Genomic DNA, 12,842 nt, shown 5'->3' with positions numbered 1-12,842 from the left:
AGACGTGTGTGGACCTTTCTCAGTTGCTTCGACAGCAAAACACAGGTATTATGTGAATTTTGTTGATGATTTCTCTCGTAAGTGCTGGATCTTCTTCATGCAGAAGAAGAGCGAGACATATTCAAAGTTCTGTGAATTCAAAGCACTGGTCGAGAAGGAGTCGGGGAAGAAGGTGAAGGCTCTTAGGAGCGATAATGGTGGTGAATACATCTCGGACGAGTTCAAGGATTTCTGCAAGGCAGAAGGGATTCGTAGAGAGCTCATAGCTCCCCATAACCCACAGCAGAACGGGGTAGCTGAGCGGAAGAACAGAACGATTGTGGGTGCTGCACGGGCAATGTTGCATGATCAGGGCCTACCCCTTCACTTGTGGGCGGAAGCATGCAATACAGCAGTTTATGTGCAGAACCGTTGTCCTCATAGGATACTTGGCATGAGTACACCGAGGAGGCTTATTCTGGTAAGAAGCCTGATCTTTCTCATTTGAGGATTTTTGGTGCTAACGTTTACATGCATGTGACGAAGGATGCCAGAAAGAAGTTGGAACCGACTGCAGAGGTTGGGATATTTGTGGGGTACACTGATACGCCCCACAACTATCGTGTGTATTTGCCAGATAGTGGTAAAACTGTTGTGCGACGGGATATAAAATTTCAGGAGGAGAAAGCCATGAAGTGTTCGCTTGAGAGGGAGCTACACTTGCATGCAGATGAGGAGCTATTAGTTCCTAAGGATGAGCTTCAGGACGTGGATCAGCCACAGGACGAGGTTCATGGAGTGGAAGAGACCACTCATGCAGCGCCAACCATCAGAGGGCGAAAGCGCTTGACAGAAGCTGAGCGACTGGCTCAAGATGCAGAGAAAGTTGTAGGACCACCTACAGCCCAACGCAGGCAGAGACAGTCACCTGATCGGTACACTGGATACATGGCTCTTATGAGCAAGTGTGTTGTGACTGAGCCATCCTCTTTCGAGGAAGCTGTGGAGGATCCCGCATGGGTAGACGCCATGGTGGAAGAGTATGATTCTATTGTCAGAAACAGTGCATGGGAGATTGTTCCTAGACCGGAAGGGAAATCAGTGGTGGGTTCGAGATGGATCTACAAAGTTAAGCAGGCAGCTGACGGGAGTGTGGAGAAGTACAAGGCAAGATTTGTTGCCGAGGCTTTTCACAGATTGAGGGGATCGATTATGAGGAGACCTTTGCACCTGTCGCAAGGTATTCTTCCATACGGACGATTCTTGCTCTCTCAGCGCAGATGGGATGGCACATTCATCAGATGGATGTGAAGACTGCGTTCCTCAACGGAGTCATTGAGGAGGAGGTGTACATTGAGCAACCCGAAGGCTTTGAAGTCTTCAGCAGCGAGTCGCATGTGTGCAGGCTCAAGAGAGCGCTGTATGGGTTGAAGCAAGCACCACGTGCTTGGTACACACGGATAGACAGCTATTTCACAGGACTTGGATTCTCCAAGAGCGAGGCGGATCCGAACCTATACCAGATTGTGGTGGAGGGTAAGTTGCTTATCATTGTACTGTATGTTGATGATTTGATTCTAACGGGTGATGAGCTGTTGATACTGTCATGCAAGAAGGATCTTGCTACAGAGTTTGAGATGAAGGATTTGGGCCTCCTTCACTATTTCCTAGGATTGGAAATATGGCAGCGCAGTGGTGGACTGTTTGTTTCTCAGGGCAAGTATGCTCGGGAGATACTGGAGAAGTTCAACATGCATGGCTGCAAGCCTGTTGATACTCCTCTTCCTGGAGGTTGGAGGAAGGAGGATGCCACTTCGAGAGAAGAAGTGGATGCCACTGTTTATCGACAGTTGGTGGGGTCGCTGATGTATTTGGTCAATACACGACCTGATATATGCTATGCAGTTAACCAGCTTTCACAAGCTATGGTTAAGCCTACCAAGCTCTTCTGGAAGGCGGGCAAGCATGTATTGCGCTACTTGAGAGGCACATCGGGATATGGTTTGTGGTACAGACAGGAGGATGAGGTGAAGCTATGTGGCTTCACGGATGCAGATTGGGCAGGGAGCCCAACAGACAGAAAGAGCACATCAGGAAGGGTCTTCAGTATCGGATCGACAGCAGTTTCTTGGTACAGCAGGAAGCAGAGATCTGTGGCACTCAGTTCAGCGGAGGCCGAGTATATGGCAGCAAGTTTGGCTGCATGCGAGGCTATATGGATGAGGAAGATCCTGGTTGGTTTGTTCGGTTCTCATTTGGATCCTACTGTGATTTACTGTGATAACCAGAGTTGCATTAAACTCTCGGCTAATCCTGTATTTCATGATAGATCTAAACATATTGACATCAGGTACCATCATATCAGAGATTGTGTGCAGCGGAGGATCATGTTACTTTCGTACATTCCAACGGAGGATCAGGATGCTGATATTCTGACGAAGGCTCTCACCAGGAGCAAATTCGAGTACCACCGAGGCAGGATAGGGGTTGCTGATAATCCATATCTTGTCGAGAGGGAGTGTTGAGATTGCAACAAGATGATGGAGCTTAGTGAAAAGAGTCGCCTTCACTAAGTGGGCCCGCAGGCTATTTTTGGCGCAAGTCTATTTTTAGACTATGTCTATTTTTAGACATATGGATCATGTCTATGTTTATGGATGATTGATCAAGTTGGGAAAAATAGATGGACTTCTATTTTTTATGAAAGTGTGAGTGATCACAGTGTGAGTGATCAAGTCTATTTTTAGACTGGCTGTCAAAAATAGAAAAGTCAAATATTATTATCTCACAATAATATTTGGACTATAAACTTAATCTTATTCTCTTGGAGCACTTCAGTTTGAGCTACGGAAGTGGCACATGCAGCTGTCAGAAGGAAATTCGTTTTTCTTATGAGTCAGTTGAGTTGTTGCATGCATGACTTCAGTTAGAACTCAAGTGAGTTGAGTTTAGTGGACTGGAGGTACAGTTGATGGAGTTGTGTTCAGTTTGACTTAGTTAAACTGGTTGTAGTTAGTCTAACTGCAGATAGACTAATGATGAGTTGTTAAACTAATTATTAACTCATAATACAACTAAAGAATACATCAGTTAACTCAGTTGCATGTCAGTGCATGTTCAGTTCAACAGGGACAGGTGGTAGAGAATCAGATTGCTATCAGTTGTGACTATAGTTGTGCACCATATCTTGCACAATCAAAGGATTGAGTATGCCAATGAGTTTGCTCACGTATTTGGCCCGCATTTTAGCCTTTGCTCACGTCCACGAAGAGTGAGTGACTATTTTGCAGGTGAAATCGAGTTTGGGAAGCAATTCTCATCAGTTCTTGAGCAGTGGAGGCAGGCAAGCAGTGGGATAGATTTGGAGATCAAATCTGAGCTGTATTGTGTGTAACAGAAGGGCATGGTACTGGATTGCTTGTGATAAGCATTGTACTTTGTAATGTTACATGATTCAATCATATAATATACAGATAGTTGGGGTTTTTAGCGAGATGCTTTCCCCGGGATACATACTGTGTTTATGAGTTTGATTGATGCTTCTATGTGGGCCTGTGAATGTTTCTGCTTCTGTAAATTGATGATCAACGTAGAGGAGATTATGTATTATACATGTTCCGCTTATAATTGTATGATCAGGATAATCTCTGTGAATATGTGTTAAATTATTCAAAATTTCTACATGGTATCAGAGCTAGATAATTGTAGAAAAAGTTTCTACATGGTATCGGAGCTAGATAATTGTAGAAAATATTTCTACATGGTATCGGAGCTAGATAATTGTAGAAAAAATTCTACATGGTATCAGAGCAGCTTGATTTGTAGAAGAGATTTTTACAGGATATCAAGCGAGGGTTGATCGGAAGCAGTTGAGTTTGGAGCTGGTGGAAAATCGAATTTGCAGCAGTGTTGTTGAAATGTCTTTCAACGGATTGCAAATGTTATTCCAAAGCAAGAGCGACCTGGCGCTCAAGGATAAACTCAGTAACAATAAAGGTGAGAATGGATCTTCATCAAAGGTATCTGATGAAGAGAATTGTGCTTTGGCTGCCAAAGCAAAGAAAGGGAAGAGCAAGAAAGCTTCTCAGTCTGGTGCGAAAGGCAAGAAGCAGGATATGTCCAAGGTGAAGTGTTTTCACTGTCACCAGCATGGACACTATGCCACAAATTGTCCGCAGAAGAAGAAGAACAAGCAAGCTGCTGGATCTGCAGGGGGAGAGGCTTTAGCTTCTCAGTTTGAGCTTGATTTTTCATTGATCGCATGCTTGGTTTCAAGTGTGATGGGATCAGTGTGGTTTCTGGACAGTGGTGCGTCTTTTCACATGACGGGAGATAGAGATTTGTTCTCTGATCTGGAGGACAAAGATCTTGGAGTGCACATCGAGATGGGCGATGATGGTAGATACAGTGCGACCGGTATCGGTACCATTTCCTTTGAGAGGGAGTCTGGTAAACCCTTTGTATTGAAGGAAGTCATGCATGTTCCAGGATTGAAGAAGAATCTCATCTCAGTGGCGATGTTAGAAGACAAGGGGTATGATGTTGTTTTCAGCGAGGGAAAGGCCTTCCTGCGCAGCAAGACAACTGGTGAGACCCGGAAGATAGGGGTTCGAGTGAGGAACCTTTATCAGTTGCATGTAGATGGATGCGCAGCAATGGCAGGCAAGGCAGAAGGATTGGTGAGCCGGGATGATGGCGAGTTGTGGCACAGGAGATTGGGTCACCTTCACCATGGAGCCTTGAAGATACTGCAGCAGATCACTACAGGGCTTCCTAAAGGCACACTTGCGCAGTCAGATCAATGCAAGGGGTGTACTTTGGGGAAGTTTGTGAAAGCCACCTTTCACGAGAAGGATAGTCGCGCCACGACGATCCTTGAGAGAATTCACACAGACGTGTGTGGACCTTTCTCAGTTGCTTCGACAGCAAAACACAGGTATTATGTGAATTTTGTTGATGATTTCTCTCGTAAGTGCTGGATCTTCTTCATGCAGAAGAAGAGCGAGACATATTCAAAGTTCTGTGAATTCAAAGCACTGGTCGAGAAGGAGTCGGGGAAGAAGGTGAAGGCTCTTAGGAGCGATAATGGTGGTGAATACATCTCGGACGAGTTCAAGGATTTCTGCAAGGCAGAAGGGATTCGTAGAGAGCTCATAGCTCCCCATAACCCACAGCAGAACGGGGTAGCTGAGCGGAAGAACAGAACGATTGTGGGTGTTGCACGGGCAATGTTGCATGATCAGGGCCTACCCCTTCACTTGTGGGCGGAAGCATGCAATACAGCAGTTTATGTGCAGAACCGTTGTCCTCATAGGATACTTGGCATGAGTACACCGAGGAGGCTTATTCTGGTAAGAAGCCTGATCTTTCTCATTTGAGGATTTTTGGTGCTAACGTTTACATGCATGTGACGAAGGATGCCAGAAAGAAGTTGGAACCGACTGCAGAGGTTGGGATATTTGTGGGGTACACTGATACGCCCCACAACTATCGTGTGTATTTGCCAGATAGTGGTAAAACTGTTGTGCGACGGGATATAAAATTTCAGGAGGAGAAAGCCATGAAGTGTTCGCTTGAGAGGGAGCTACACTTGCATGCAGATGAGGAGCTATTAGTTCCTAAGGATGAGGTTCAGGACGTGGATCAGCCACAGGACGAGGTTCATGGAGTGGAAGAGACCACTCATGCAGCGCCAACCATCAGAGGGCGAAAGCGCTTGACAGAAGCTGAGCGACTGGCTCAAGATGCAGAGAAAGTTGTAGGACCACCTACAGCCCAACGCAGGCAGAGATAGTCACCTGATCGGTACACTGGATACATGGCTCTTATGAGCAAGTGTGTTGTGACTGAGCCATCCTCTTTCGAGGAAGCTGTGGAGGATCCCGCATGGATAGACGCCATGGTGGAAGAGTATGATTCTATTGTCAGAAACAGTGCATGGGAGATTGTTCCTAGACCGGAAGGGAAATCAGTGGTGGGTTCGAGATGGATCTACAAAGTTAAGCAGGCAGCTGATGGGAGTGTGGAGAAGTACAAGGCAATATTTGTTGCCCGAGGCTTTTCACAGATTGAGGGGATCGATTATGAGGAGACCTTTGCACCTGTCGCAAGGTATTCTTCCATACGGACGATTCTTGCTCTCTCAGCGCAGATGGGATGGCACATTCATCAGATGGATGTGAAGACTGCGTTCCTCAACGGAGTCATTGAGGAGGAGGTGTACATTGAGCAACCCGAAGGCTTTGAAGTCTTCAGCAGCGAGTCGCATGTGTGCAGGCTCAAGAGAGCGCTGTATGGGTTGAAGCAAGCACCACATGCTTGGTACACACGGATAGACAGCTATTTCACAGGACTTGGATTCTCCAAGAGCGAGGCGGATCCGAACCTATACCAGATTGTGGTGGAGGGTAAGTTGCTTATCATTGTACTGTATGTTGATGATTTGATTCTAACGGGTGATGAGCTGTTGATACTGTCATGCAAGAAGGATCTTGCTACAGAGTTTGAGATGAAGGATTTGGGCCTCCTTCACTATTTCCTAGGATTGGAAATATGGCAGCGCAGTGGTGGACTGTTTGTTTCTCAGGGCAAGTATGCTCGGGAGATACTGGAGAAGTTCAACATGCATGGCTGCAAGCCTGTTGATACTCCTCTTCCTGGAGGTTGGAGGAAGGAGGATGCCACTTCGAGAGAAGAAGTGGATGCCACTGTTTATCGACAGTTGGTGGGGTCGCTGATGTATTTGGTCAATACACGACCTGATATATGCTATGCAGTTAACCAGCTTTCACAAGCTATGGTTAAGCCTACCAAGCTCTTCTGGAAGGCGGGCAAGCATGTATTGCGCTACTTGAGAGGCACATCGGGATATGGTTTGTGGTACAGACAGGAGGATGAGGTGAAGCTATGTGGCTTCACGGATGCAGATTGGGCAGGGAGCCCAACAGACAGAAAGAGCACATCAGGAAGGGTCTTCAGTATCGGATCGACAGCAGTTTCTTGGTACAGCAGGAAGCAGAGATCTGTGGCACTCAGTTCAGCGGAGGCCGAGTATATGGCAGCAAGTTTGGCTGCATGCGAGGCTATATGGATGAGGAAGATCCTGGTTGGTTTGTTCGGTTCTCATTTGGATCCTACTGTGATTTACTGTGATAACCAGAGTTGCATTAAACTCTCGGCTAATCCTGTATTTCATGATAGATCTAAACATATTGACATCAGGTACCATCATATCAGAGATTGTGTGCAGCGGAGGATCATGTTACTTTCGTACATTCCAACGGAGGATCAGGATGCTGATATTCTGACGAAGGCTCTCACCAGGAGCAAATTCGAGTACCACCGAGGCAGGATAGGGGTTGCTGATAATCCATATCTTGTCGAGAGGGAGTGTTGAGATTGCAACAAGATGATGGAGCTTAGTGAAAAGAGTCGCCTTCACTAAGTGGGCCCGCAGGCTATTTTTGGCGCAAGTCTATTTTTAGACTATGTCTATTTTTAGACATATGGATCATGTCTATGTTTATGGATGATTGATCAAGTTGGGAAAAATAGATGGACTTCTATTTTTGATGAAAGTGTGAGTGATCACAGTGTGAGTGATCAAGTCTATTTTTAGACTGGCTGTCAAAAATAGAAAAGTCAAATATTATTATCTCACAATAATATTTGGACTATAAACTTAATCTTATTCTCTTGGAGCACTTCAGTTTGAGCTACGGAAGTGGCACATGTAGCTGTCAGAAGGAAATTCGTTTTTCTTATGAGTCAGTTGAATTGTTGCATGCATGACTTCAGTTAGAACTCAAGTGAGTTGAGTTTAGTGGACTGGAGGTACAGTTGATGGAGTTGTGTTCAGTTTGACTTAGTTAAACTGGTTGTAGTTAGTCTAACTGCAGATAGACTAATGATGAGTTGTTAAAATAATTATTAACTCATAATACAACTAAAGAATACATCAGTTAACTCAGTTGCATGTCAGTGCATGTTCAGTTCAACAGGGACAGGTGGTAGAGAATCAGATTGCTATCAGTTGTGACTATAGTTGTGCACCAGATCTTGCACAATCAAAGGATTGAGTATGCCAATGAGTTTGCTCACGTATTTGGCCCGCATTTTAGCCTTTGCTCACGTCCACAAAGAGTGAGTGACTATTTTGCAGGTGAAAATCGAGTTTGGGAAGCAATTCTCATCAGTTCTTGAGTAGGTATTGAGCAGTGGAGGCAGGCAAGCAGTGGGATAGATTTGGAGATCAAATCTGAGCTATATTGTGTGTAACAGAAGGGCATGGTACTGGATTGCTTGTGATAAGCATTGTACTTTGTAATGTTACATGATTCAATCAATATAATATACAGATAGTTGGGGTTTTTAGCGAGATGCTTTCCCCGGGATACATACTGTGTTTATGAGTTTGATTGATGCTTCTATGTGGGCCTGTGAATGTTTCTGCTTCTGTAAATTGATGATCAACGTAGAGGAGATTATGTATTATACATGTTCCGCTTATAATTGTATGATCAGGATAATCTCTGTGAATATGTGTTAAATTATTCAAAATTTCTACACATATTCAATGGAGATTATCCTGATCATGTACTAATGCGGAAAACATACACAATACATAAGCTCCTCTACGTTGATCAAGAATATAGCAGCATCAATAACAATAAAACATCAAGAGCATTCACACATTAACACAGTTTGTATCACGGGGAAAGCATCTCGCTAAAAACCCCACACTATCTGTATATTAATGATTGAGTCATGTAACATTACACAGCATAATACTTCTCACAAGTATCTCCACCTCTGTTACACACAATACAGCTCAGATCTGATCTCCAAATCTCTTCCACTGCTTGCCTGCCTCCACTGCTCAATACCTGCTCAAGAACTTATGAGAATTGCTTCCCAAACTCGATTTTCACCTGCAAAATAGTCACTCACTCTTTGTGGACGTGAGCAAAGGCTAAAATGCGGGCCAAATACGTGAGCAAACTCATTGGCATACTCAATCCCTTGATTGTGCAAGATCTGGTGCACAACTATAGTCACAACTGATAGCAATCTGATTCTCTACCACCTGCCCCTGTTGATCTGAACATGCACTGACATGCAACTGAGTTAACTGATGTATTCTTTAGTTGTATTATGAGTTAATAATTAGTTTAACAACTCATCATTAGTCTATCTGCAGTTAGACTAACTACAACCAGTTTAACTAAGTTAAACTGAACACAACTCCATCAACTGTACCTCCAGTCCACTAAACTCAACTCACTTGAGTTCTAACTGAAGTCATGCATGCAACAACTCAACTGACTCATAAGAAAAACGAATTTCCTTCTGACAGCTGCATGTGCCACTTCTATAGCTCAAACTGAAGTGCTCCAAGAGAATAAGATTAAGTTTATAGTCCAAATATTATTGTGAGATAATAATATTTGACTTTTCTATTTTTGACAGCCAGTCTAAAAATAGACTTGATCACTCACACTTTCACCAAAAATAGAAGTCCATCTATTTTTCCCAACTTGATCAATCATCCATAAACATAGACATGATCCATATGTCTAAAAATAGACATAGTCTAAAAATAGACTTGCGCCAAAAATAGCCTGCGGGCCCACTTAGTGAAGGCGACTCTTTTCACTAAGCTCCATCATCTTGTTGCAATCTCAACACTCCCTCTCGACAAGATATGGATTATCAACAACCCTATCCTGCCTCGGTGGTACTCGAATTTGCTCCTGGTGAGAGCCTTCGTCAGAATATCAGCATCCTAATCCTCCGTTGGAATGTACGAAAGTAACATGATCCTCCGTTGCACACAATCTCTGATATGATGGTACCTGATGTGCTTGGACCCGAAAAACCCGACCAAGATCATCCTCATCCACACAGATCTCTGCTTCCTGCTGTACCAAGAAACTATTGTCGATCCGATATTGAAGACCCCTCCTGATGTGCTCTTTCTGTCCGTTGGGCTCCCTACCCACTCTGCATCCTCCTGCCTGTACCAAGATCCATATCCGATGTGCCTCTCAAGTGGCTCAATACATGCTTGCCCGCCTTCCAGAAGAGCTTGGTAGGCTTAACCATAGCTTGTGAAAGCTGGTTAACTGCATAGCATAAATCAGGTCGTGTATTGACCAAATACATCAGCGACCCCACCAACTGTCGATAAACAGTGGCATCCACTTCTTCTCCCGAAGTGGCATCCTCCTTCCTCCAACCTCCAGGAAGAGGAGTATCAACAAGCTTGCAGCCATGCATGTTGAACTTCTCCAGTATCTCCCGAGCATACTTGCCCTGAGAAACAAACAGTCCACCACTGCGCTGCCATATTTCCAATCCTAGGAAATAGTGAAGGAGGCCCAAGTCCTTCATCTCAAACTCTGTAGCAAGATCCTTCTTGCATGACAGTATCAATAGCTCATCACCCGTTAGAATCAAATCATCAACATACAGTACAATGATAAGCAACTTACCCTCCACCACAATCTGGTATAGGTTCGGATCCGCCTCGCTCTTGGAGAATCCAAGTCCTGTGAAATAGCTGTCTATCCGTGTGTACCAAGCACGTGGTGCTTGCTTCAACCCATACAGCACTCTCTTGAGCCTGCACACATGCGACTCGCTACTGAAGACTTCAAAGCCTTCGGGTTGCTCAATGTACACCTCCTCCTCAATGACTCCGTTGAGGAACGCAGTCTTCACATCCATCTGATGAATGTGCCATCCCATCTGCGCTGAGAGAGCAAGAATCGTCCGTATGGAAGAATACCTTGCGACAGGTGCAAAGGTCTCCTCATAATCGATCCCCTCAATCTGTGAAAAGCCTCGGGCAACAAATCTTGCCTTGTACTTCTCCACACTCCCGTCAGCTGCCTGCTTAACTTTGTAGATCCATCTCGAACCCACCACTGATTTCCCTTCCGGTCTAGGAACAATCTCCCATGCACTGTTTCTGACAATAGAATCATACTCTTCCACCATGGCGTCTACCCATGCGGGATCCTCCACAGCTTCCTCGAAAGAGGATGGCTCAGTCACAACACACTTGCTCATAAGAGCCATGTATCCAGTGTACCGATCAGGTGACTGTCTCTGCCTGCGTTGGGCTGTAGGTGGTCCTACAACTTTCTCTGCATCTTGAGCCAGTCGCTCAGCTTCTGTCAAGTGCTTTCGCCCTCTGATGGTTGGCGCTGCATGAGTGGTCTCTTCCACTCCATGAACCTCGTCCTGTGGCTGATCCACGTCCTGAAGCTCATCCTTAGGAACTAATAGCTCTTCATCTGCATGCAAGTGTAGCTCCCTCTCAAGCAAACACTTCATGGCTTTCTCCTCCTGAAATTTTATATCCCGTCGCACAAGTGTTTTACCACTGTCTAGCAAATACACACGATAGTTGTGGGGCGTATCAGTGTACCCCACAAATATCCCAACCTCTGCAGTCGGCTCCAACTTCTTTCTGGCATCCTTCGTCACATGCATGTAAATGTTAGCACCAAAAATCCTCAAATGAGAAAGATCAGGCTTCTTACCAGAATAAGCCTCCTCGGGTGTACTCATGCCAAGTATCCTATGAGGACAACGGTTCTGCACATAAACTACTGTATTGCATGCTTCCGCCCACAAGTGAAGGGGTAGGCCCTGATCATGCAACATTGCCCGTGCAGCACCCACAATCGTTCTGTTCTTCCGCTCAGCTACCCCGTTCTGCTGTGGGTTATGGGGAGCTATGAGCTCTCTACGAATCCCTTCTGCCTTGCAGAAATCCTTGAACTCGTCCGAGATGTATTCACCACCATTATCGCTCCTAAGAGCCTTCACCTTCTTCCCCGACTCCTTCTCGACCAGTGCTTTGAATTCACAGAACTTTGAATATGTCTCGCTCTTCTTCTGCATGAAGAAGATCCAGCACTTACGAGAGAAATCATCAACAAAAATCACATAATACCTGTGTTTTGCTGTCGAAGCAACTGAGAAAGGTCCACACACGTCTGTGTGAATTCTCTCAAGGATCGTCGTGGCGCGACTATCCTTCTCGTGAAAGTTGGCTTTCACAAACTTCCCCGAAGTACACCCCTTGCACTGATCTGACTGCGCAAGTGTGCCTTTAGGAAGCCCTGTAGTGATCTGCTGCAGTATCTTCAAGGCTCCATGGTGAAGGTGACCCAATCTCCTGTGCCACAACTCGCCATCATCCCGGCTCACCAATCCTTCTGCCTTGCCTGCCATTGCTGCGCATCCATCTACATGCAACAAATAAAGGTTCCTCACTCGAACCCTATCTTCCGGGTCTCACCAGTTGTCTTGCTGCGCAGGAAGGCCTTTCCCTCGCTGAAAACAACATCATACCCCTTGTCTTCTAACATCGCCACTGAGATGAGATTCTTCTTCAATCCTGGAACATGCATGACTTCCTTCAATACAAAGGGTTTACCAGACTCCCTCTCAAAGGAAATGGTACCGATACCGGTCGCACTGTATCTACCATCATCGCCCATCTCGATGTGCACTCCAAGATCTTTGTCCTCCAGATCAGAGAACAAATCTCTATCTCCCGTCATGTGAAAAGACGCACCATTGTCCAAGAACCACACTGATCCCATCACACTTGAAACCAAGCATGCGATCAATGAAAAATCAAGCTCAAACTGAGAAGCTAAAGCCTCTCCCCCTGCAGATCCAGCAGCTTGCTTGTTCTTCTTCTTCTGCGGACAATTTGTGGCATAGTGTCCATGCTGGTGACAGTGAAAACACTTCACTTTGGACATATCCTGCTTCTTGCCTTTCGCACCAGACTGAGAAGCTTTCTTGCTCTTCCCTTTCTTTGCTTTGGCAGCCAAAGCACA

Source organism: Pinus tabuliformis, chromosome 5_1 (assembly GCF_031772625.1).
Source record: "Pinus tabuliformis cultivar Carrire ecotype Pingquan chromosome 5_1, CPIR1, whole genome shotgun sequence".
Taxonomy (NCBI): Eukaryota; Viridiplantae; Streptophyta; class Pinopsida; order Pinales; family Pinaceae; genus Pinus; species Pinus tabuliformis.
Note: the sequence above shows the minus strand (reverse complement) of the source record.